Here is a 26,833-nt window from a genome sequence, read left to right on the forward strand (position 1 = left end):
AAACAATTTAAAAGACAATTAAAACACACACACACATATATATATATATATATATATATATATATATATATATATATATATATATATATAAATATGTAATATTTACTAGCACCACTTTGAAAATCATACCCAGTTGAAATAAATATAAATAACTGCATGAATGTGTATAATATATATATAAACACGTATAAATAATTTATGAACCATTTCTAAAATCATGACACATTGTACTAAAAAATTCATATAAAATGTACATTTAAAATATACCCAAAATGATAAAACAATACTATAATTTGGCAGACCTCAATTTTAAAACTGGCATAAGTGAAATCATGTCATTAAGACCTGGTGTTCTATTGGCTTCTAATACAATTTGCCAGAATAATTCTCTGTATTCTACTAATGTTTCCCATTTCCCACCTCTAGGGTCCACTGACACACTTTCTAACACAAAAAATCTGAATGCTGCAGATTTACATACACTAGTATGTTTATATAATGCATTATTTTCTTTTTTAGTCCTAATGTCATACAGATGCTCATAGATTCTTTGCTTTAACATTCTTTCACTTTTCCCTATGTAAAATGAATCATATTTTGTACAGGTAGCTAAATATATAATACCCTTAGTGTTACAATTAACAAATGTTCCTAAAGTTAATTTCCTTTGTCTACTCGGTAAATATAGTGATTCTCCAACAGTGAGGTGTGTACAATAACTACACCTTCCACATTTAAATAACCCTACTTTTTTCCTAGTAACATTTTCAAACATTCTTTCATTTGTCCCTCTCTCTAAAATGTTCTTAATATTAGTACCCCTCCTATAAATAAATTTTAATTCTTTGTCAAAAATACAGTGTAAGTCAGATAGTCTAGAAAAATTATTCCATTCTTTATTGATAATTCTTTTAACTACTCCTGACTGCCCATCATAGGTTGTAGTAATACCGGTTTCATATTTTACACCACTATTTTCATTGTTGGACTCTTGTCGAACACGGGTTCCACTCTTACCTAAAATAGGTGCAAACTTGCCTCTTCTTTCACTAATAACCTCACTGCATATTTGGTCAAAAAGTTCACTCGGGTAGCCTCTATTTAAAAATAAACTTTTCAAAATTCCACATTCAGTATTATAAGTAATGTCATCAGAGGTCATTCTACAAAGACGAACTAGTTGACCTTTCATTACACTTCTCTTTTGGTGGGGTGGATGTGAACTGATGAAGTGTAAATATGAGTCTGAAAAAGTCTCTTTTCTGTAAATTTTGGACCTGAAGCATTCCTTGGTCTTGGTAATATTAACATCCAAGTAATTTAACATTTGGGTATCATATTTATGTGTAAATTTTAAAAATTCAATCGTACCATTTAAAAATTCAATAAATAAGTTAAAATCATCTTCGTTACCATTCCATAAAAAACATAAATCGTCTAAAAACCTACCATAAAATGTCCAAGATCTGCTGAAAACCGAAGTTAATAAATATGTATTTTCCCAATATGACATAATAATATTAGCATAAGTAGGAGCACAATGTGCCCCCATAACAACACCCTTACATTGTTTAAAATATTCTCCTTCAAAGAAAATAAAATTGTTTTTTAATACCACCTCCATTAAAACCAGAACTGTTCTAAAATCATTGTGTGTAATTCCCGAAAATCCTACTAACATTTCTTCAAACCATTCAAGGCCTATGTCGTGGGGAATACTAGTAAATAAATCAACCACGTCTAAAGTAGCAAAGGCCAAATCTTCAGAAAATAATGTTTTGTCCAACTTTCTAAGAAGGTCCCAGGAATCCTGCAGTATATAAGTATTATTCATAAGCAATTTCTTTACCTTAAAGTCTATATACTTTGCAAGAGGAGCTGTTATAGAACATTCTGCAGAAACTATTGGTCTCAAAGGTGGATCATCAATGTCCTTGTGCACCTTAGGTATGCCAAAAATAGAAGGAACCTTCGGTTTTTCAACATGTAAAAATTTATGTGTCTCTAAATCTATTAATCCGTCCATTAATAAATCATTCAATAACATATGTATTTTTTTGTATGCCACATTTATTTCATTAATAGATACACTTGTATATTTAGTAGAATCACTTAAAATCTCCTGCATCTTACCCTCATATATAATGTGGTCCATAAGCACCACCACCCCACCTTTGTCGGGTTTCATAACCCTTAAGTTTTTATTTTTACTCACTAATTTGAGTGTTTCTTGCTCAGCCAAGGATAAATTAGATTGCACCTTGTGTATCCTTAGTGAATTCCTTAATTCATTTTCTAAAACTAACTCAAAATTCTTTAATTGTGGGTGTAGGGGTGGGTTGAACATACTCTTGCGAACTAATATGTCCTCACCAACAGTTTTTTTGACACCATTAAAAAATATTTCTAAGTTTTTCTTTCTAATAAACAACTTAATATCTATTAAAAGTTTAAAAATGTTGGTTCTCTGTTTGGGTATGAATCCAAAGCCTTTTGAAAACAAATCAAAAAAAGTTTTAGTCGCAGTGGTATTAGAATAATTAAAAATGTTAAAATCATTTAATGTCCATTTATGTCCATCATTATGTACACCATCATTTAATTCTTCCACCTCATTTGTTTCCTTCCTCGGGGCCCCCATTCTCTCACTTGGTAGTTTTTTGAACTGTAATCTATAGGTTCTTTGTACATCAGTCTCTCAGACCTTCCAAGCGGTGGAAATTCTAAAGCTTCTTCTTCATTATCATCAAATACAGGTATTTCATTTTCACTAAAACTATATGTTCCAACCCTCTTCCCCAATAATCTAGGCTTGGGGTAATGTGTTTTGTTTTTATACTCATTCACATCTCTTTCAATTTTTCCTAATTTCCTGTTTTGCACATCTAAGCATTTACTTTCTATATCCTTAAGCAACTTGTAATATTTATTCTTATGCTCCTCTACAGTAAAAAGCAAATCCTGAGTAATGTCTTTGTTAAGATGTTCAACTTGGTTAAACCTTTTTTCCTTTTCACATTCATTATTTAGTATAATAGCCCTCATTATCTCAAAGCCACAGTTATCAAAAGCAGTAATCAGCTGCTGGTGAAAAGCAGTACCATCCACTACATTATTCGGGTATTTGCAAACTCTGAGACCCTTAGGTACAATTTTTAATTCTAAACAATGCTTCAAATATGCATTATCCATTTCAAGCATTTTGTACTTGTACAAAGAAAAATCCAAGTCCTCCAACATTTGAACATATGTTCTACTAACACTTTGTTTGAATTTCTTCTTTCCAAAATCATATTGAACATTGAGAATGTCTCTCAACTGTTGTACAGTACCTGTATGATCTCTAGCATTAGTCCCACAGTTTGAAAAATTAATCCCATTTCGTGCATTTCGCGAACCTTCAGAAACTCGGTTTCCAGTCTCTCCACCAACAGTGATGTGTGGGAATCCATCAAGACTCCCTCTATCAGCCATATCCCATCCATTTCTGTCACAAACCTCGTCGCCATTGCTTACACGCGCTCCTTCATGCGAAGCAGAACGCCCTGCTGCTTCCTGGTTCCTTGGTACAGAAAGCGTCAACAAAAGCGTAACCATTGATTGGCTTACTGGCGTAAGCAACCCTACCAACTGAGTCAGTTGGCCTATGAGCTTACAAAGCTCTCCGATCTCACTACCTTTGCTGTTACTGTTCATAGCCACAGAAGCCTGTGACTCCATTCAAAAAAGAACGAATAAACAGATAAGAAGGGCAGGTACAAAGTATTCACTAATAACCAAAAAGAAAGCACCCAAAATCCAGGAACTGTGACACGAACAGTTTAATCACAAGAATAACGCTGATAACGCTGAAAAATTCACAACACGTTTTCGTCCTTGACTTCATCAGATAATATCACTCTGGTGAACTCACCTTAAATATATTAAACTAATTATAAATAGCCAATGACAAAACTGATCTAATCAAACAATTTAAAAGACAATTAAAACACACACACACACACACATATATGTTCAAGTTACACAACTGCACTTTCTCCTAGTGTGAGAACAGAAACTAAGAAACAACAGCCAGAGATATTGTCAGCTTGAGTTAAAGTCAGTTACTGGCTAGTAAGTACACTGCCTGGATGCCTTCAAAGCAGAAAATAAGATATCCTGAAAGAAAAGCAACTAGAAAAGTTAAAGAGAAAATACTGATTCAGATGAATCCCACAGCTGTTCAGCAAAACACAATTCAAGCTCCAGCTTTGGTGCAATATATGGCTTCCAGTAATTTAGAAGAAAAATAAGTCAAATGTGCTCAAAGCTGATTAAAACAAGCAAAACAATGAAATAGTACATCATCTTAAATAAAAGGTTATAAAAAATAGAAGCATTAACTAGGTATTCAGATAAACTGATAAAACTGCAAAAATCAGAGGACAAACTGGAGAAAAGACTGGCTGAGTATGACACTTCTCAAGAACAGTTGTTTCAAAAAATGAAGGAGGTAGAAGACAGAGCATTTAGAGAAAAACTGAGATTTACTATTGCAACAGAGAAACTGGAAAGGACAGACTATTAATTTTATGAATGCCCAAGTAAGCAATTGGACTGGTATTCCATAGCAGGATTTGTTAATTAAAGGGCACATTATGCTCCAAACCTGACCATAAGAATGCAACCAAGACTTGTATTAGTAAAGATGCAATTGTACCAGCAGAAAGAGTTGATCCTGACAAAACTGTGGCAGAATGGAAGAGTATTAAAAATCAGAGACAGCAGGGAGTTTGTGGAAAGTGATTATTCACTGTACACCAGGCAGAAGAGAAGCAAATATATTACAGCAATCAGAGAATGTTGAGATGCACATGTGAGATTCAAGCTGCTGTATCTAGCTGTCTTCAGAATATTTTCCAGGAGGAGCAAAGACATTTTTGGTTGCAGAACAGGGTAAGGAGGAAATACAAACATTTATCCAACAAAAAGTGAGACATCAAACAGAAGGGGACTCTGCTTCTCATTCTTCTGACAATAAAGCTCAGAGACTTTTGCCAGTGAAACCTTTTCCAGTGTTCCAAAGGAAAATGCTTGAGAGACAGAAAAAAGCATGGGAGTTGACTAGATGAATCTTAAATACCTTGGACTTTAATCAGTCTGGTTTTGGGAGATGGAGATGAACAGGAGGAAGACCATAATACTAAAAATAATTAATATATGTGAGATTATAAAGCATGAATCACATTTATAAAATATGACTTTGCAAGAAAAAGTGGCTGAGAAATATTGTGTTGACTTTGTTAAACTTGTGGATGAGTTGTAAAGCATCTACCCCATTTATCCCATTAGTATTTAGAAGGACAATAAAAGGATAAACTATGTTCACTAACCTGAAAATCAACTCAAAAAACACTTGCATATAATTGATACCTATACATCCTCCCCAGCAATACCATTAACACAGCAGAATCCATTCTAATCTGGATATCATAAAAATTTCCCCAAGAAACAATCATACTAGGTTATGTTAATATCATCTGGTCCTCCTGTAACTCGTTCCACCCCACTAACCACATTAACTTACATGGTTTCATTCAACTAATCAAAACCACAACATGGGTCGATAAAGCATCAAAAAGGAGTCCATCCTAGACTGGATCCTTACTAATAGCCAATCTCAATTCTACCTCTCAGGCTCCCTCCCAAATGCCCTCAGTGACCACCTTCCCTCATTTATGATTAGACACCAAGTGAATCCATTAATATCCTCCACCCTCCAACAAATCCAGTATACAAAGAAAAATAACACTTTTCTAAACATTCTAAATCATCTTGCCCCTATCAGAACTGTCATAACTAAATCCAAATATGCCCCCTGGCTGACCAGAGATACCCATCTACTACTAAAACAAAAAGATAAAGCATGGGCCTCGAGTCAAACTAAACTCAAACTAATACACAGGCATACCAGGAGCTAAGGAAGAAAGCCAAAAAACAAATTAGGACAGACAAAAGGAACCACTATATAGGCATTCAAACCAAACATAAAAATAACCAACAAAAATTCTGGGCTGCCATTAATAAAATCCTACAACCAGGAAAGACCAGTACTCTGCCCCAAACATTGACAGAAGCACCAATAATATTGCTACCCAATTCAACGAACACTTCAGCAAATCCATCCTGGCCCTCACCAATACTAGTTCTCCCACTTCACATCCAAACCTATCTTCTGTACCAGCAGACCAAAACCTCTTCTACTTACAGCCTGTTCCAACTAGCACAATATATAAATACCTAAATAGGCTTAAACGCACAACCCTTGCCACTGACAAATTACCTGCACAATATTTAAAGATCGTAGTCAAACCCATCTCTTACCCAGTCTCTATGCTCATTAACCACTGTTTATCAGAACAACAAACTCCTTCTCTGTGGAAAATTTCACATATAATACCACTCTACAAAGGAGGTAACTCTGTGAACTATCTAATTACCATCCAATTTCCATTCTATCCCCCTTATCTAAAATCCTTGAAAAATTTATACATTCCCAAATAATGCAGTATCTCCTCACTAATAAACTGCTAGCCAACACCCAGTATGGACTCTGTCCCAATCACAGTACTGCCATAGCCCTTATTAGATATTAGATTTACAAACATAGTAAACCAACATCAAACCAATGCTAACCTAGTACCCACCATATTCCTAGATCTCTCCAAAGCCTTTGATACTGTCTCCTATCCCAGATTCCTTTCTGCTCTCTCCAATCTTAATCTCAGCCACTCCACACTAGCATGGTTTCAAGACTAACTAACCAACCACCAACATGCAGTAAAATGGTAAAACTCCTTATCTCCCCTCATACCTGTCACCCTAGGGGGGTCCCCCAAGGATCCATTCTTGGACCTCTTCTTTTCAAACATATTCACCAACCAACTCCAAAAACTACCCAGCATGCTACTCTAGTCCAGTACACCGATGACTCCACTCTAATCTGCTCCACCCCATCACTCCCTCAACTCCAGGAATTGACACAAGAGTCCTTTACTGCTGTTGAAACCTGGTTAGCCAACTCTAAACTAATACTTAACCCCAATAAAATGCAGCTAATGATATTCTGTCCCACTAGAGCCTTAGACCCCATACCATCGACAATATTCTCAGCCAATAACACCCCTATCACACCTGTCCAGCACACCAAACTTCTACGGGTTATTGTAAATCACAACATCATGAAATTCGATATGCACATTGCACAGACAATAAAGAAAGTCCATAAAAAACTCGGGACCCTATACAGATGCAAAAAGTACCTCACCAATGACAGTAAACCCACAACCGCAAGAACCCACTTACTATCCACACTCCTCTATGCCTCCCCATACTCATCAACCTAAAAAAAGCAGACTTTAACAAACTAAACACCTGCTACAATAAAATATGCTACTTACTCACCCTTCAGGACACATCACTGCATAGCAGTCAAGCAACTATCCTGGCTAGAATTACCCAACCTGCTCACATATAACTAGCTTACAATAGCCCACCAAATTCTATATTATCCCAATAGAGTTCCCACTCTTCAAGGTCTACTTAATCTCTACTCTAACAAATGCCTGTTAAGATCCACCAGTAAAGCACTGGCTGACATAGGCAAAAGCAATAATAGCTCTGAGGACTCCATGTTTTCCATTTCTGTTGCAAAAAGCATGGAATACCATCCCCACAGATATTAGGACTACTAAAAACAAAAAAAATTTCAAAAAACTCCTCCAGCCCCATTTACATAGTTCTTGGTTATGTAATTGTTCTGAACCTGAATAGCTTCATTTAATTAGATCATATGATAACCTTAACCTTCTATGAAAGCTTGCAACAACTTCTTTCTATACTCTTAACAATATGTGTTTACTGTACTAGCCACTGATGAATGTAACCAAATGACTGAACAGAATGTCCTTTCAACTGTATTGTTTATTGTAACACACCGTGCTTCTTATAGTATATTTACTTTTTGCTCCTTTCTTAGCCTTGAAACTATACTTTATTAACTTTTGACACTGTGCTGTACTTTATTAACATGTGTATTGTATTTACTGTATTTGCTGTACTAATCTTTGTGGAGCTTTTCTCCCTGGGCCTTCACTGAAAATGGGATCCATGCCATTCAGACTTTTCCTGGTAAACAAATGTGAAATAAATAAATAAATAAATAAAGTAACTGTCAGTAAAACATTTTTTGTTCTTAATAATATTTGTAATAAAACATATGATATAAACTGTATGTCATACAGTAAAGCAGTTTTGTGTAATATGTAGTCAAGGATATTTTTAATGTGGGTGGGAGTAAACAAGTACTTTTTAGTTTTAAGAAATATAGGGTTTACAATGTAAAAAGAGAAGAAAGTCTGGATAAAAACAAGTTTAAGTTAGTATGCTGTAATCTTGGGCTGCTGTGATGTGGGGTGGGGTGTGTAAAAGTGCATTGATTATATCATATGTAGAGTTGAAATGTTTTCTCTTATTTTTGGAAAGGTGAATGGTTGGATTAATGCCCTTTGCTTAATGTATAAACAAGTGTTTTTTATAAGCAGGTAGGCTGAAAATTTAAGACAAAATTAATAAAGCCACGAGAAGTGCTACCTTTCTTGCATATGCAGCAATATTAGCTTTTTTTTCTTTAGCAATTGATCAGTGGGCTTGAAGAAGTCTGCAGCTGAAGGCAACTGTACATTCTGCTCTGCTCTGAGTAAAACTGACAGATTCTTTCATGCATCTGCAGTGTTGTTAGTTTTTTTTTCATTGCTGACTCTTTCTGCATGAAGATAAGGAACAATTGTAAGAAGTTCAGTAAAAACTAAAGTTTGAAATTATTGGAAGTGAATACGAGATAGCAGCTTCCCTAGCAGCCATAATACTTTAATGCATTTAATAGAATAGTCTATAATTTTATTTAAAAATAGTACACTTTTCTCTTAAGGCTAAAAGTTAATGTTTTCTGAAATTATACAAGCTATTTTTCACATTTGGGGAGGGAATAGAGATGTGAAAGAACATACCTCAATCAGAGTAAGTGGGAGCACAGGCTGTAACATGCAGTTTAGCATGGGAAACCTTAAATTTAGGTTAGATGATGCCTGTGGGTGTAGCTGTAGATTTGGAGCAGTTGTTCCTAACTAGAGGGTTAAACTTCATTTTTTGAAGCTGTACATAGTTTTGTTTGTTTATTAATAGGTTATGGGGGTATTATGAAAATGTATTTTTTTTTTGTTTAAGGATTTTCATAAAAAAAAGTTGAAAATTTGACATAGGTTCATATGGAGATGGCAAGAAACAATTGTATAAAAAATCATTCTGCCAAACAGTAGTGTGTGCATGTAACACAAATGTTGGAAATACAAAAGCTGTCATGTATAAAAGATGGGGACAGTAACTTATTATCATAATGTCTACACTATCTATATTATCGTGGAACATAAATTACCTTACAAGTATAGACAAAACTATAACAGTATTAAATTATAATAAGAAATGCCAAGTGCAAATACCAATGCTGCAGGAGACACGTTTGGAAAAAAATGAGCATCTAAATTTGATAAAGAAAGGATTTCAGGATTGATATTCAGCAGAATATCAGGGACAAAGGAAAAGGGTAGCAATTATTATCACTTGTTATAGGAGCTCCAATAGATATAGATGGGGGGGGGGGTAGATAATAATGGTAGATTTGTGGGAGGAAGATTATGTTGGCTTATATTTATATTCTATTGAAAATGGCTATTATGGAGCTTAAGAAAATGTTGAGAGAAATAATTAGCTTTCAGCAGGGAATATTACTTATGGAGGGACTGGAGCTTGATTTTCAACAGTGAAGCTGCATCTGGGAGACCTAGAAAGGAAAATATAACAAAAGATGGAAGGTTTCTGAAGAAATCTATGAAGATATTTGGTATGGAACATGTGCATTTAATTGAAAGCTTCAACACACACATTCAGCAACTGTTTCAAATAATGCACCAATAAAAAATAAGACAAAAAAATGCAGGGTAATGAAGTAAAAATGAGACACTTGTGCTTTCCTACCTACTCATTAAAAAGAGAGGAATTTAAGTAATGGGTATTGGAAATTTTTCAAGAGTTATCAGGGAAGTCATAACTTTCCTCAGAAGTTATAGCTAATTAATGGGATAAAATGAAAACGAAGTTTAAAAATAGGGTAGAAATGAAAGCAAAAGATATATGGCTAAGAAGTAATAGAAATTACTTAGAGGGGCTGACAAATGTTAAAGTATTGCAGAATAAGGGGGATCTCACAGAACAAGAAAAGGTGCAACTGCATAGTGCCAAAGAAAAAATAAGGGAGTAGCTGGATAATATGCATGGGTTTAGAAATGATTGCTGTCAAGCAACACTTTCTTGACAATAACTCCAGAGCACAAAAAAATTAGCACAATGAGTTAGGCAACAGAAAACAGAAAGTGTTGTCACCACTTACTGCAGCTTCTGAATGAAGAAAACCCCACAGAAGCTGTACTACATCAGACACAGTCTATGATGAAGGAAGAAGAGGAGCCCACCCTAAAAGAAGTAAGAGCAGCACTAAGGAAAATGAAGTCAGGGAAAGCAGCAGGCACAGATGAGGTCAAAGCAGATATGATAAAGACGTGTGAGATGGGGAGAAATGAATCCTGAGGGTAGTCATAGCAGTGTGGAGAGAAAGAAGTATCTCAGATGGGTTTACCTTTACAAAGGCGAAACACGCTTGTGCGATTGCTCATATGAGCAAATCATAACCACGAAAAACAAAACCACGGCAGTTTCTAGTGTTCGAAAATCAGCAAATCGAAAAGCAGATTCGCTGATTTTTAAACATAAATGTTGAACACAAAATGTAATGAATTGTAAAGCAGGGGGCAAGCCCCCATGCATCCCCCTACTTTAATATACTAACTCCGAGATCGCACTACAGTGGGGAAAGGGACCATTTTCCGATCCCCACTATAGTGCAATCCACCCCAAAATGCTGAATCTGCAATGAGTGAATGTCACTCAGCATTCGCTCATTGCATATTCGAACCTTTTTGCATTCCACGTTTGCAAACTTTGCAAACGTCCTTTTGCATATCTGCTGTTTGCCTGTGTGCAAAATGCACACATGAAGGTAAACCTCTCAGATGACTAGATGACTGGAGAATAAGCATACTCATCATGCCAGTGTACAAGAACAAAGAGGACATCCACAAATGTGGGTAGTACAGAAGTATCAAACTCCTGTCACACTGCATGAAAGTTCTGGAGAGGGTGATTGATAGATGGATATTCAGAGTAGCAGAAAGTAAGATGGGAGATGAGCAGTTTGGATTCAGATCAGGATGCAGCCCAAATGACCCAGTGAGACAGATAGTTGAGAAGACGCTAGAGATGAATAAATAGTCCAACTGGGCATTTCTAGACTTAGGAAAGCATATGACAAGGTCCCAAGAAAGCTGATTTGAGCTGTACTGTGGTGATTTGAGGTCCCAGAAACACTGGCAGAATTAGTGCAAGCTATGTATAAGGACCCAATGGCTTGAGTGTGACCAGTATTCGGCCTCACAGAGGGGTTCCCAATGGAAGTGGGTGTGTACCAGGGTTCAGCTCTGAGCCCACTGCAGTTCATACCAGTAATGGACACCATTAGCAAACAGGTTGGAGGGGACAGATCAGCAAAGTTGCTGTATGCAGATGAAGTGGCATTACAGGTAGACTCTGAGCAAGAACTTCAGCTAAGATAGGGAAATGGAATGCAAAACTGAAGACATATAGGATGAAACTAAGTACTGATAAGACAGTGGTAATGGCAGCAAATTGGGGAAATCAGAAAACACTGAGAATTGAGATAAAAGGTAAGATAGTGGAACATGTTAATAGCTTCAAGTATCTGGGAGGGGTGGTTGAGGAGAAGGGAGTTCTGAATAAAGAGGTCAAAGCTAGAATCAGAAGGCCTGCAGTCAACTGGCAAAGAGTGTTAGGTGCAGTGCATGACAGAAGAATGCCAAAGAAGTTGAAAATTAAGGAGTACAAAACAATGGTGCGACCAGTCCTACTATATGGTAAAGAAGCCTGGGCAGTAAAGACACAGCATATGAGGAAGCTAGAGATGATGGAAGTGAGGTGCCTGAGAGGGGTGGTAGGATGGACACAGTGGGACAGATGGAGAAATGAGGACATACGAGTAGAAGCCAAAGTAGCTCCAATTGCAGAAAAGATCAAAGATAATAGATTATGGTGGTTCAGGCACATGTGCAGAAAAGCAGAAGACAGTCTGGTGAAGAAGATTTGTGATAGACAGAAAGAAAGCAAGAGGAAACAAGGGCATCCAGCAAAGAAGTGGACGGATTGTGTGAGAAAGGTTCTGTGACAGTCAGACATGAGTGCTGAAGAAGGCAGGAGTGTGGCACTGAATTGAGAGAGATGACAACAGTTAACATGACATCCCGACCCCATGTAGAAAATGGGGAAAAAGTGTGTTGAATATAATGATTTTGATGATGTCACCAAACTTAGGCAGCCTGTAAAAAGGAAAAATAACCAGAGATCCTACGGAGACATTAGAGCTATTCCATACAATTTATGAAAATTTATATAAAGCAGAGAACTGTGGACATTAAGAAAGAGCACAAATGGAAATTCATATGGAAGACTTAACTATGCCAAGGTTAGAAGTAAATAAGGCTAAATAACAGTTAAGGTGGGAGGAAATTAGAGGAGAATGGTGATGTATAATAAGTCTGCAGGAAAATCTTCAGGAACAGTTGGTATTCCTGTGGATGTTTGGAAGTTAGGAGATAAGAAAGTGATAAAGATCTGGGAAGTTTTGTTTAACAATATTTTATAGGAAGGGGAAGCAGTGTGGGTTGCAATACCTAAAGATGGTAAAGACCCAGCAGACCCAGCTTAATATAGACACATTTCAAAACACCTATGAGGGGACCTTCCATGCCTTCAAATTTAGGACCTGCTAAGAACTGAATAAACATAAAAAAATACTCTAGCCTGATCTACACACTCCAGCATAAACTTATTAATGATTCTTAAGGGCCATTCCTCATGGTCAGACTGGGAAGCATAAGGGCTGGGCCAATTAGGCATGCAGAAGTCAGTGAAAACTCCACAATATGCACTTCCAAGAATAGAAGGCAGACATGTTTCTTCCTGGCCTCAAGTCTCATGACGAAATGGGGACCTGAGACAAGATGTAGTATTCACTTCTTGCGGTTGATCCTTGCCTCTGTGATGTGTAAGGGCTTTAAAAATGTAGAGTTACCAGTGGAAATTCAGGGGGTCTAGCCAATCATCCAAAGGAATATGGCTCACACATTAAGTGGCGGGAATGACTGCCATCTCCTGAGAGGAACAACTTACTGCTATTTCACAACAAATGTAAAAAGTTATCAGCATGTTGGGTGAAGGTCCAAGGACTGATTATGTGTTGTGTTTATTAGAATTTTCATTAATGCACAACTGTTTTAAATTTGAAAACAGGTATTTACAAAAAGAGGGTACTGCCATGGGGGCATCCCATGCCCCAGCATATGCCATTATTTTTATGAATCATTTTGAGAATTTGTATATTTTTTAACACTACATTTTACAGTCAGAAGATAATCATCTATAAAAGATTTATAGATGATTTGATTTTTGTATGTAAAGGAGATATGGAAGAATTAATGGAATTTATGGTAGATTTGCATAGAAATCAATTTGGACTGGAGTTTACTTTTCATACACATAGACAGGAAATTCAATATTTGGACTTGGAGTTTTTCATTGGAAGGGATCAAACTATCCAGTATAGGCCATTTGTTAAGGAGACAGTGGTTAATATTTTTTTTTCCTCAAATATTTTTTTATTTTCAATTACAATAACATTTACATTACAATTACAGATGTGGGGGTAGCCACATTCTTTGATTTCCTGTCCTTGCTTTTTTAAGTGGTGCATTGTGAAATTTTTATTGCTTAAAAACCTCAGCTTTGGCCAGCTAAGAACTTGGTTATATTCAATTGGACGTATAAGAGAATTTAAGTACCTTTATCTGCACTTTTTTTAAAAAAATACAGTATTTAATTTGATATAAACTGTGTTGAAGGAATATTTAACTCAAGTGGGAGTTATTCTGCTCTTTAGTAACTTGAACTGAAGCTAGTGTGTTATTTGCTAGTAATTACAGGTGTGGGGGTAGCCACATTCTTTGATTTCCTGTCCTTGCCTTTTTAAGTGGTGCATTGTGAAATTTTTATTGCTTAAAAACCTCAGCTTTGGCCAGCTAAGAGCTTGGTTATATTCAACTGGACGTATAAGAGAATTTAAGTACCTTTATCTGCACTTTTTTTAAAAAAAATACAGTATTTAATTTGATTTAAACTGTGTTGAAGGAATATTTAACTCAAGTGGGAGTTATTCTGCTCTTCAGTTATTCCCACCCACCCTCCCTGTTTTTGTTTTGGTATTAATCTTAGTGGCCTTGAAACTGCCCGCCCCTAAGCCTGCCTCTGGGCCCATCTCATTTGCTTACTCAACTGAGTGCAGTGAGATCATATTCTGATTTCAGACACTCCTACTGTGTACAAAAAGAGCATCTGGGAAACAGACAAAAAAAAATTAAGCTTATTTCCTGCCTTTCCTGTTAAGTGGTATAGACTATTTGTAGGTTTCTGAGCCCCCAAGCCCTTCTGTGTTTGAGGGAAGCCTTCTAGCTTGTTTTTTTTCTTATAACTAGCCAGTTTTCTAGTTTCAGCACTCAAATCTGTTTCTTTGATCTCAGCACTTGTTCAGATAAAAAAAAAAAAAAAAAATTATCTGCTTTTACTGTACTTGTGTTTCTACCTACTTCATTTTACTTTTGCATCATCTTAAAAATACTCAATTGTATTTATTACTGCTTGGTGTAACTCATTCTAAGCCTTTTGGTTTAAACACTTGGGCTTCGGACCAGTTGTTTTGCACTGAGAGGGTTTGTGGTCTGCACTGTTGTGGCAGAACAGGTAGCTTACATCCTTCTATGTTGGGAATTGCTGATTGAGGGTCAGTGTCTGTTATTCTAAAAGTGTATTAATTCTGGTTTAAGCACTTGGGCTTTCAGGCCAGTTATTTTACATTAAGAGGGTTCGTGGTCTGCACTCTTGTGGGAGGAGAGGCTGGACTCTGCCCTTCTGAGCTGGGAATTTCTGGTTAAAGGCTTATAGTGCATGCATATCTGAACTGCTTCTTACCAAAGTTGGTGCGCCTTGTTTGCTGTGGCATAGACTGGATTCGGGCCTGCTGGATCTAGCTTTGTTTGTGTAACTTGAGCACTAATCCAGACATTCTCTAAAGTATTCAATTGTATTTATTACTGCTTGGTTGTAACTTGATTAAAGTGTAGCTATCATTCTAAGTCTTTTGGATTAAGCACTTGGGCTTCAGACCAGTTGTTTTACATTAGGAAGGTTTGTGGCAAGCACTGTGGTGGCAGGACAGGTAGCTTTCATCCTTCTAAGTTGGGAACTGCTGACTGAGAGCCCAGTGTCCAAGGGTATTAGTTCTGGTTTAGGCACTTGGGCTTCAGGCCAGTTATTTTACATTAAGAAGGTTCGTGGTCTGCAGTCTTGTGGGAGAAGAGGCTGGACTCTGCCCTTCTGAGCTGGGAATTTCTGGTTAAAGGTTTATAGTGCCTGAATATTTGAACTGTATCTTACTGAAATTAGTACACCTTGTTTGCTCTAGCATAGACTAGATCCAGGCCTGCTGAATCTAGCTTTGTTTATATGCTTGTTGTTTGTTTGCTTGTTATTTCCCTGGAAGCTAATTCCACCTAATACACGGCTTCTCAGCTTCTGTGGATCACTAGTGATATCTGCATTGCTTACTGTACTAGTTCCTTGTTTCACTTGAAAGAAAGTTACTGTTTGTCGTTTTGCATTTAGTTACTTGTAACACATTGCACTCAAGTTACCTGGCACTTGCTCACTAAAGCAATTATATAAGTCAGCACTAAAAATTAAAAGCACTACACCCTCACTCCCCACTGGCCCATGTTTTCAATTATTAAGGAATTCCCAATATTATTCTAGCATGTCCAAAGGTCAGTTGTCAATCTCCTCTCTGGTCCAGCTGGTGAATCTGGGAATCTTGAGGCAATGTTATAACTGCCTCATGTACACAGACAACCCTCTCCTCCTCCCACATAACACAAATACTTGCGAGAGATGCAGCTATTTAGCCAAACTGGAGGCTGAGCTCTCTCAACTCAGGACTGGCAAGACCAGACAGGAGGAGAAGGCAACTACACACACCACAAAACCAGCCTCACATAATGCTACCACACCACTGAATCAAACACATAAACACACAAAGACATACTCGGAGGCTCTGAGTAAAAATTTACCTAAACAGCAGAGGCCTCCAAAGCAGACACCCAAGCAACTGCTACCTCAAGACACCCCACAAGCAACACATAAACCACAAAAGCAGTGTGCAAAGCATTCACAGCCCTTAAGGCCAAATACAACACCAAACATACTTATCATAGGTGACTCCATAGTCAGACACACTGATGTCCCACTCACCAGGCTGAACAAGGAGAGGGTCACAGTAAGCTGCCTATTGGGTGCTAGAATTCGCCACATAACACAAGCACTCTGGTCACTCCACAACAAGTACAAATATGACACAGTCATTGTCCATGCTGGTGTGAACGACCTGAGACGTACCTCCCTGGACTACATGAAAAGAGACATAGAGGAGCTCTCTGATTATGTAGCCCAGGCAGGTATGACCCTGACCCTGAGCAGTATCCTTCCTTCACCAAGAATGATGCCACAATATAGAGACAAGATGATCAGCTTTAACAATTGGCTTAATGTCTGGTGTCATTCAAAGGGGATCCAGTGTCTGTCTGCCTGGGATGACATGCTTGACAAGCCACGCTGCTTCAAGGGACGGCTTGCACCTGTCACCCCTGGGATTCCGGATATTGGCTAAGGCTCTTGCCACCCCATAGTGCCTTTTTTAGGCAAGGCTCAAATTCTAAACCTACCACCCTAGAAAACAAAAATGGGAAGAAACTGAGGGTAATGTTGCTCAATGCCAGAAGTCTAAATCTCAAAATGCATGCACTCGAGGCCCTTCTCAGTATGGAGAACATCGATGTCTGTGCTGTAACTGAAACCTGGTTCAAGGCTCCTGAGGGCACCCCGGCACTATTAGGTTTTACCTCATAGCATGCGTTCCGGCCCCAAAACCCGGACCACACCACAAAAGGAGGGGGTGTATCCATATTCATAAAGGATACCCACACCTCCAGGTTGGTGGCAACGCACGAAGCTTCGGAAACCATCCAGGTGCAACTAACCATAGGCAAAACTGCTCTACAAATTGTAGCATGCTACAGGCCACCTTCTCAAACTCAGGAACCCCACACAGCCTTCCTGAAGACACTGGAGGGTATAAATGTATCTCCAAACACCATCATATTGGGTGACTTCAACTACCCGAATATAGACTGGGAACATTACTCAAGCCCTAACTTTCTAGCCCAATGGTTCCTGGAGTTCATAAATTCAAATGCCATGGAACAGCTAGTCACTGTTCCCATGAGAGGAGAAAATATACTAGATCTCATTATCACAAACATGAGGACAAAATGCTCCACACCGAAGTATATCCCTCATTGGTGAGATCTGATCATAAACTAATCTCACTGGAAATCCACATCCGCCCCACCCCAAACAAAAGACCACAGTGAAGAACTTCTCTAAAGCAAACTTCACACTACTCAAGACTGGTGTGGTATCCTTCAAGGCCCCTGTGCCAGTGGAAACCACAACCAAAGCTGCAGAAGCCCTTACAAATGCCTTCTATGAACACCTCCAGGACTGCATGGATCAGGCAATCCCAAACAAAACCAAGACTCTTTCCACAAAGGGCAAACGTCCAGTCTGGTGGACCCCAGCCATTAACAAACTTTACAATAAGAGGAGAAAGCTATTACATGATAGAACAAAATCCATAAAAGAGAAGTCACCCTGATCATTATTAGTAAAAAATACGAGCACTCATAAAATCAACTAAGGCCAATTTTGAGAGAAAAACTGCCATGGATTCAAAGGACAATCATAAGGCCTTTTTCAGCTATGTTAGGAACCTGGGTGGAAACTCCCAGATATGCTCAGAATTAGTCCAAAATGATACAAAAATCACTGAACCCACAGACATTGCCAACATACTGGCAGACAGGTTCAGTGCAAACTTCACCCCCCTTCCCCCCCCTAAAGGAGAGATAACTATCCCAGCAGAGTGTAGCCTCCCAGACATCTCAAATGCGCAGGTGAAAGCTGCTCTAAAACACAGCATCAATGGGACCGGATGGTGTCCCCGGCTGTGTGCTACACGAGCTAAATGAGGAATTAAACCCGCACATAAGGCAGCTGTTTAATCTCAGCCTTACCACAGGATACGTGCCCAAGGAGTGGCGTACGGCAACTGTGGTCCCACTCCACAAAGGCGGTGCCTCTACGGACCCTGGTAATTACTGCCCCATAAGCTTAACAAATCTAGTCTGCAAAGCTATGGAGAGGATCATAATGGAGCTCATAAACAAAGATATAGGGGACTTGCAGACATTGGACCCGACCCAGTTTGGCTTCGTCAAGGGCAGATCATGCCTTTTGAACTTGGTCGACTTCTTCGAAACAGTCACCAAGGCCATTGATGAGGGAAAGGCAGTCCATACAGCCTACCTTGACCTTGCAAAGGCCTTCGACACAATACCCCACTCTGGTATTGTAGAAAAACTTACCAGCTTAAATGTAAACCCATATGTCACAAGATGGGTTGCAAACTGGCTTAAGGACAGAACCCACAGGGTTAGAGTTGCTGGCGCTATGTCAGACTCTAAGCCGGTCACAAGTGGTGTCCCACAGGGCTCGGTCCTTGGCCCCCTATTGTTCGGCATCTACTTCTCAGAAGTACAGGCCAACATGGGAGGACTTTGGCTGACAAAGTTTGCAGACGACTGCAAACTGGGCGCCATAGTGGAAAGTGCATCGGACACGGATATCCTTCAGAAGGGACTCACGGAAACAGATAGCTGGTGCCAGAGCCATGGCCTGAAGTTAAACGCCAAAAAATGTATAGTCATACCCTTCGGGAAAAACAAGGTAACCCCAAGCTACCATATAGGTGGCAATCCACTAAGCACAGAAGAGGTTATCAGGGACCTGGGGACCCAGGTTGACAGTGGCCTTTCTTTTGACACTCACATTGCTAAAGTGGTTAGAAAGACCTTCTACATTGCCCACCTGATCATGAAGGATTCACATCCAGATCTAGTGAGGTCATTGTTCCCCTGTACTCTTCACTTATCAGACCAATGATCGAGTACAATGCCCCATTCGGGATGTATCTCACCCGACATCTGCAGCAATTGGAGAGACCCCAAAAGTTCCTCACCAAAAGGATAAAGGGACTCCAAAATCTGTCATATGCTGCCAGATTGAAGAAACTCCAGCTCTATTCAGTTGCATACCGTCTGCTCAGAGGTGACATGTGCCTGACATACAAGGCCATGTCCAACCCGGAATTAATGGACATGCTCCACCTCAAAAAATCCAAATCCACCAAAACCACTAGAGCAAGTGACTTAAACCTTAGCACGGATATAAATAGGATGTGCTGGAGGGATAGATTTATCACTCAGAGACTCCCTATGCTGTGGAATAAAATCCCGATCCATGTGAGGCAGAGCACCTCGCTGGCTCTGTTCAAGAGAAATCTTGACCTGTGGATGGGAAATCGTAGGTTTATCCCGGGAATCATCTCTGTGCCACTGCTGGACAGAGGCACAATAAACTAATGGGTACAGTATTTTTTCATATAAGGGGTGGCGTAAGCCACAAAAATTTGGGCTAGTCTTATAAATGCCTTAGGGCAGATAGCCTAGTATAAACCTATGAACGTAATATTTTTAAATATAATTTTAAACAATGTTAATAATTTTTTTGATGTCAAGTAGCATGCATGCTCCTCATTTATTGGCCACTTTGCCATATGGGGAATATTGGCGTATTGTAAATAATACATCTAAGAGATCACAGTTAAAGAGAGAGTTTTCCAAGGTAAGGGTTAGACTGGCAAGCAGGGGATGTTCAGAAGACATTTTGAATAAAGCTGAAAGTTAAGTGTTGAATAAAATAAGGGGAACTGGCACAGTAACTAACACATGGGGATAAAGTAGATATGAAGGACTGTGTATTCACAAGGGAGATGGTGATACAGATTAGATTATTTTTGTCAGCAAATATTCTCCCTTTTCTGATTGGCTTAAAGAGTTGATAAATAGATTTTGGCCAATAATTTCTAATGATGTTAACTTTAAAGATTTATTTCCAAGGTGGGTTACTTTTTCTCATAGTAGATTTTTGAATTTAAAAGAATTATTAAACATGGGAAAGGTTGGAACAACAGGTACTCATAAGCAGAGTTTTCCTTGTGGTAGATGTAAGGTTTGCAGGAAGATTAGGAACCTGGATGGAGCAGATATTAATGGCAGGATATACAGGGCTCAAGGTGAATTTAGGTGTGATTCCTGTGGAGTGGTCTACTTCATTGGATGTGACTATGTACCAGTTTTTTGGTACATAAGTCAAACCAAAAGGGCGGTGAAAAAGCGTATTATGAAACACTTAGGTGACATCAGAAATAAAAGAATGGACAGTCCAATAGCACATCATTTTTTAAATAGTTATGATAATTCAGATGCTAGTTTCTTTTTTAGTATCTTGGCTAAACCACATGATTGTCAAGGGGAAGAATTTTTAAACAATTTGTTAACTTTAGAAACCAAGTTGATTATAAATTTTAGCACTCTATATCCTAGTAGGTTAAACCAGGAACTCAGTTTCAATTAATAAAGTTGGTATTTGTTTCTTCTATTCATATCAGGCACAAAGGTGTATTTGTATGTGTATGAAAATGTCACTTTAATTGTATTATAGGCAATTTGTTTTAACACAATTATGTATTAATTGAATGATTAAGTACAATATAAAAGCGAGTCATTTGGTGTAAAAGTTATTCCTTTGAAGCCGAAAGCCGAGGTATCGGATGCACCAGTAAACTTTTTCTATTGAATCCACTGTCTGCATTGTTTATTCGATAAAAAGTTATCAGCAACTTGTTTACTTCAGCACCAAATACAATGTAGGGCATGTAGATGCAGAAAATCTGCAGACTGTAGCAAGAATCAAGATCTAAGCTGTGCAACTGAAAAAAAAAAATAACTGGTATGTATGCGGATGAGCTCACTTATGCAGTCCACAACTTATATCACCACATGCATCACTACAGGTACACTTCCATCCCAGAGTTTGAAAACTTCTGAAAAAAGATGCTGAATTCTACAGTATTAAAAGTCATTGATGTCAGAGCCTCTGTTTGTTTTATGCAAATATTTACCATGTGGAACAGAATTGTTATCAGCTGATGTTCATCATTAGATCTTTGCTTCGGTAGCATATAGCTTTTTTAGGCATATCCTACAGGGATCAGACATCTGGATGGTATATGAAAGTTTTAGGCCTTTCTCATGCACCACAAATGCAAGGAACATGCACTGCAAGTCAAAGAAAGCTCAATGTTGTGCTGGTATAAATTAAGATAAATGGTGCCAAAATTCAGAGATTTCTTGTTGTCTTCTTGGTTCAGTGGTCGGCTTGTTCAATCTTTTGTGCAGATAAGTACCCTTCTGGGGACTTTCCCTCCATTTTGTGAACAAGTTATTGTTGTTTTTTTATATCCAGTAGAGAAGAAAAGTGTCTGTGTGGTAGGCAGATTTTGTAGAAAGATTCCCATGCAGTTTGTTTGTTTTGTTTAGGAGAGTCCGACAACATTAAGTAGTGTAACATTTGTCTTTCTTTTAGGCTGAAAATGATTAGAAGCAGGCTCTGCTCCATAGCATTTTCCTAGAAAACTAACATCTTAAGGTTCTGACAAAAGTCAGCCATGGACTTCAGTACTGGTACCTCAGACATACCCTCTGTAAAAAACAAAAGACTGCTAAATTATATATATATGTTATATCAACTCAGCACAGCTCCTCGTGGTGTCCTGCAGAGTGATTCAAGCAGCAGAGAGCAAAAGAGTGACTTTTTCCTGATATAAGTACAATTTTTGTGGCTTTTATACTGTTTATTGTCTAGCGACTGCATTTTCGCCTATTCTCTACTGCATTTTAAGTGATTTTTCTGTGTTTCAACTGCCTAATTGTTTTTGCACTTTAAAAGTTTCTAATTGTTGCAAATTGTATCTGTAGGCTACACACTCAAGTGCGCTAGCCGATTTATAGCATTTAAAAGCATTTACTGTCTGTTTTTTCCTTCTCTGTTGAAAAAAAAAAAAAATATCTCTTGTTTTCCCGCCTTGCCTGAACTAGAATAGTCCAGTATCAGAGTTTGCTGATCCCTGGGCTTTGTCTTGGTTCCTGAAACTGTTCCATATCCATATTTGGCAAAGGGAAGCTTCTTTGCTTACCAGTGGGAGTGGGAAGCACTGAGCAGCCTATTCGTCCAATTCGGAGTGGTACAAGCCAGAAACTAGTAGTCCATTGGCCATTTTGGGTCAATTCCTAGCTCTTTTCAACCCCCTGCTATAAAGCACGCTAAAGCGCTCCTTTTTAGCTTGATATCAACTCAGCACAGCTCCTCGTGGTGTCCTGCAGAGTGATTCAAGCAGCAGAGAGCAAAAGAGTGACTTTTTCCTGATATAAGTACAATTTTTGTGGCTTTTATACTGTTTATTGTCTAGCGACTGCATTTTTGCCTATTCTCTACTGCATTTTAAGTGATTTTTCTGTGTTTCAACTGCCTAATTGTTTTTGCACTTTAAAAGTTTCTAATTGTTGCAAATTGTATCTGTAGGCTACACACTCAAGTGCGCTAGCCGATTTATAGCATTTAAAAGCATTTACTGTCTGTTTTTTCCTTCTCTGTTGAAAAAAAAAAAATATATATCTTGTTTTCCCGCCTTGCCTGAACTAGAATAGTCCAGTATCAGAGTTTGCTGATCCCTGGGCTTTGTCTTGGCTCCTGAAACTGTTCCATATCCATATTTGGTAAAGGGAAGCTTCTTTGCTTACCAGTGGGAGTGGGAAGCACTGAGCAGCCTATTCGTCCAATTCGGAGTGGTACAAGCCAGAAACTAGTAGTCCATTGGCCATTTTGGGTCAATTCCTAGCTCTTTTCAACCCCCTGCTATAAAGCACGCTAAAGCGCGCCTTTTTAGCTTGATATCAACTCAGCACAGCTCCTCGTGGTGTCCTGCAGAGTGATTCAAGCAGCAGAGAGCAAAAGAGTGACTTTTTCCTGATATAAGTACAATTTTTGTGGCTTTTATACTGTTTATTGTCTAGCGACTGCATTTTCGCCTATTCTCTACTGCATTTTAAGTGATTTTTCTGTGTTTCAACTGCCTAATTGTTTTTGCACTTTAAAAGTTTCTAATTGTTGCAAATTGTATCTGTAGGCTACACACTCAAGTGCGCTAGCCGATTTATAGCATTTAAAAGCATTTACTGTCTGTTTTTTCCTTCTCTGTTGAAAAAAAAAAAAAAAAAAAATATCTCTTGTTTTCCCACCTTGCCTGAACTAGAATAGTCCAGTATCAGAGTTTGCTGATCCCTGGACTTTGTCTTGGTTCCTGAAACTGTTCCATATCCATATTTGGCAAAGGGAAGCTTCTTCGCTTACCAGTGGGAGTGGGAAGCACTGAGCAGCCTATTCGTCCAATTCGGAGTGGTACAAGCCAGAAACTAGTAGTCCATTGGCCATTTTGGGTCAATTCCTAGCTCTTTTCAACCCCCTGCTATAAAGCACGCTAAAGCGCACCTTTTTAGCTTGATATCAACTCAGCACAGCTCCTCGTGGTGTCCTGCAGAGTGATTCAAGCAGCAGAGAGCAAAAGAGTGACTTTTTCCTGATATAAGTACAATTTTTGTGGCTTTTATACTGTTTATTGTCTAGCGACTGCATTTTCGCCTATTCTCTACTGCATTTTAAGTGATTTTTCTGTGTTTCAACTGCCTAATTGTTTTTGCACTTTAAAAGTTTCTAATTGTTGCAAATTGTATCTGTAGGCTACACACTCAAGTGCTTAATGATTTATAGCATTTAAAAGCATTTACTGTCTGTTTTTTCCTTCTCTGTTGAAAAAAAAAATATATATATATATCTCTTGTTTTCCCACCTTGCCTGAACTAGAATAGTCCAGTATCAGAGTTTGCTGATCCCTGGGCTTTGTCTTGGTTCCTGAAACTGTTCCATATCCATATTTGGCAAAGGGAAGCTTCTTTGCTTACCAGTGGGAGTGGGAAGCACTGAGCAGCCTATTCGTCCAATTCGGAGTGGTACAAGCCAGAAACTAGTAGTATATTGGCCATTTTGGGTCAATTCCTAGCTCTTTTCAACCCCCTGCTATAAAGCACGCTAAAGCGTGCCTTTTTAGCTTGATATCAACTCAGCACAGCTCCTCGTGGTGTCCTGCAGAGTGATTCAAGCAGCAGAGAGCAAAAGAGTGACTTTTTCCTGATATAAGTACAATTTTTGTGGCTTTTATACTGTTTATTGTCTAGCGACTGCATTTTCGCCTATTCTCTACTGCATTTTAAGTGATTTTTCTGTGTTTCAACTGCCTAATTGTTTTTGCACTTTAAAAGTTTCTAATTGTTGCAAATTGTATCTGTAGGCTACACACTCAAGTGCGCTAGCCGATTTATAGCATTTAAAAGGATTTACTGTCTGTTTTTTCCTTCTCTGTTGAAAAAAAAAAAAAAAAAAAAAATATCTCTTGTTTTCCCGCCTTGCCTGAACTAGAATAGTCCAGTATCAGAGTTTGCTGATCCCTGGGCTTTGTCTTGGTTCCTGAAACTGTTCCATATCCATATTTGGCAAAGGGAAGCTTCTTTGCTTACCAGTGGGAGTGGGAAGCACTGAGCAGCCTATTCGTCCAATTCGGAGTGGTACAAGCCAGAAACTAGTAGTCCATTGGCCATTTTGGGTCAATTCCTAGCTCTTTTCAACCCCCTGCTATAAAGCACGCTAAAGCGCGCCTTTTTAGCTTGATATCAACAAAGCACAGCTCCTCATGGTGTCCTGCAGAGTGATTCAAGCAGCAGAGAGCAAAAGAGTGACTTTTTCCTGATATAAGTACAATTTTTGTGGCTTTTATACTGTTTATTGTCTAGCGACTGCATTTTCGCCTATTCTCTACTGCATTTTAAGTGATTTTTCTGTGTTTCAACTGCCTAACTGTTTTTACACTTTAAAAGTTTCTAATTGTTGCAAATTGTATCTGTAGGCTACACACTCAAGTGCGCTAGCCGATTTATAGCATTTAAAAGGATTTACTGTCTGTTTTTTCCTTCTCTGTTGAAAAAAAAAAAAAAAAAAATATCTCTTGTTTTCCCGCCTTGCCTGAACTAGAATAGTCCAGTATCAGAGTTTGCTGATCCCTGGGCTTTGCCTTGGTTCCTGAAACTGTTCCATATCCATATTTGGCAAAGGGAAGCTTCTTTGCTTACCAGTGGGAGTGGGAAGCACTGAGCAGCCTATTCGTCCAATTTGGAGTGGTACAAGCCAGAAACTAGTAGTCCATTGGCCATTTTGGGTCAATTCCTAGCTCTTTTCAACCCCCTGCTATAAAGCACACTAAAGCGTGCCTTTTTAGCTTGATATCAACTCAGCACAGCTCCTCGTGGTGTCCTGCAGAGTGATTCAAGCAGCAGAGAGCAAAAGAGTGACTTTTTCCTGATATAAGTACAATTTTTGTGGCTTTTATACTGTTTATTGTCTAGCGACTGCATTTTCGCCTATTCTCTACTGCATTTTAAGTGATTTTTCTGTGTTTCAACTGCCTAATTGTTTTTGCACTTTAAAAGTTTCTAATTGTTGCAAATTGTATCTGTAGGCTACACACTCAAGTGCGCTAGCCGATTTATAGCATTTAAAAGGATTTACTGTCTGTTTTTTCCTTCTCTGTTGAAAAAAAAAAAAAAAATATCTCTTGTTTTCCCGCCTTGCCTGAACTAGAATAGTCCAGTATCAGAGTTTGCTGATCCCTGGGCTTTGTCTTGGTTCCTGAAACTGTTCCATATCCATATTTGGCAAAGGGAAGCTTCTTTGCTTACCAGTGGGAGTGGGAAGCACTGAGCAGCCTATTCGTCCAATTTGGAGTGGTACAAGCCAGAAACTAGTAGTCCATTGGCCATTTTGGGTCAATTCCTAGCTCTTTTCAACCCCCTGCTATAAAGCACGCTAAAGCGCGCGTTAGCACGATTTAGCGCGGAGTTGCCACAGGAGCACACAAGAGCAGTGGCAGTTAATAAAGGTTAAACTATTCGGGCTACCTAAAGTCCACTCTTCAAATTTCCCCTTAAAACAGCCTTCCTTGAACTGTACTACTGATCAAACCTGCGTATCCTATAACTAAAAAGTTCAGCTCTACTAGATTCCTAAGTAGACTATTCTCTTATTCTCTATCTGTAAAGCCTAGCACTTGCTCCTAAAGTACTTTTTTACCTTGTTATAGCACTTTTATTATACATAGTATCCCACCAGCCTAAGACCCCTTTCTCGAACACCCACATCCCCCGTAGTCCTTTTTTTTAAGTTTTTTGTCTACTCCTTCTAGCATGTGGAGGGATCAGTTGCTAGTGTCCTCTCCTGCTCAGCTGGTGAACCTGGGAATATTGAGGCAATGTTACAATTGCCTCATGTACACAGACAACCCTCTCCTTCTCCCACAAAACACAAATACATGCGAGAGATGCAA

Source organism: Protopterus annectens, chromosome 1.part1, assembly GCF_019279795.1.
Source record: "Protopterus annectens isolate FY-2018-M chromosome 1.part1, PAN1.0, whole genome shotgun sequence".
Taxonomy (NCBI): domain Eukaryota; kingdom Metazoa; phylum Chordata; order Ceratodontiformes; family Protopteridae; genus Protopterus; species Protopterus annectens.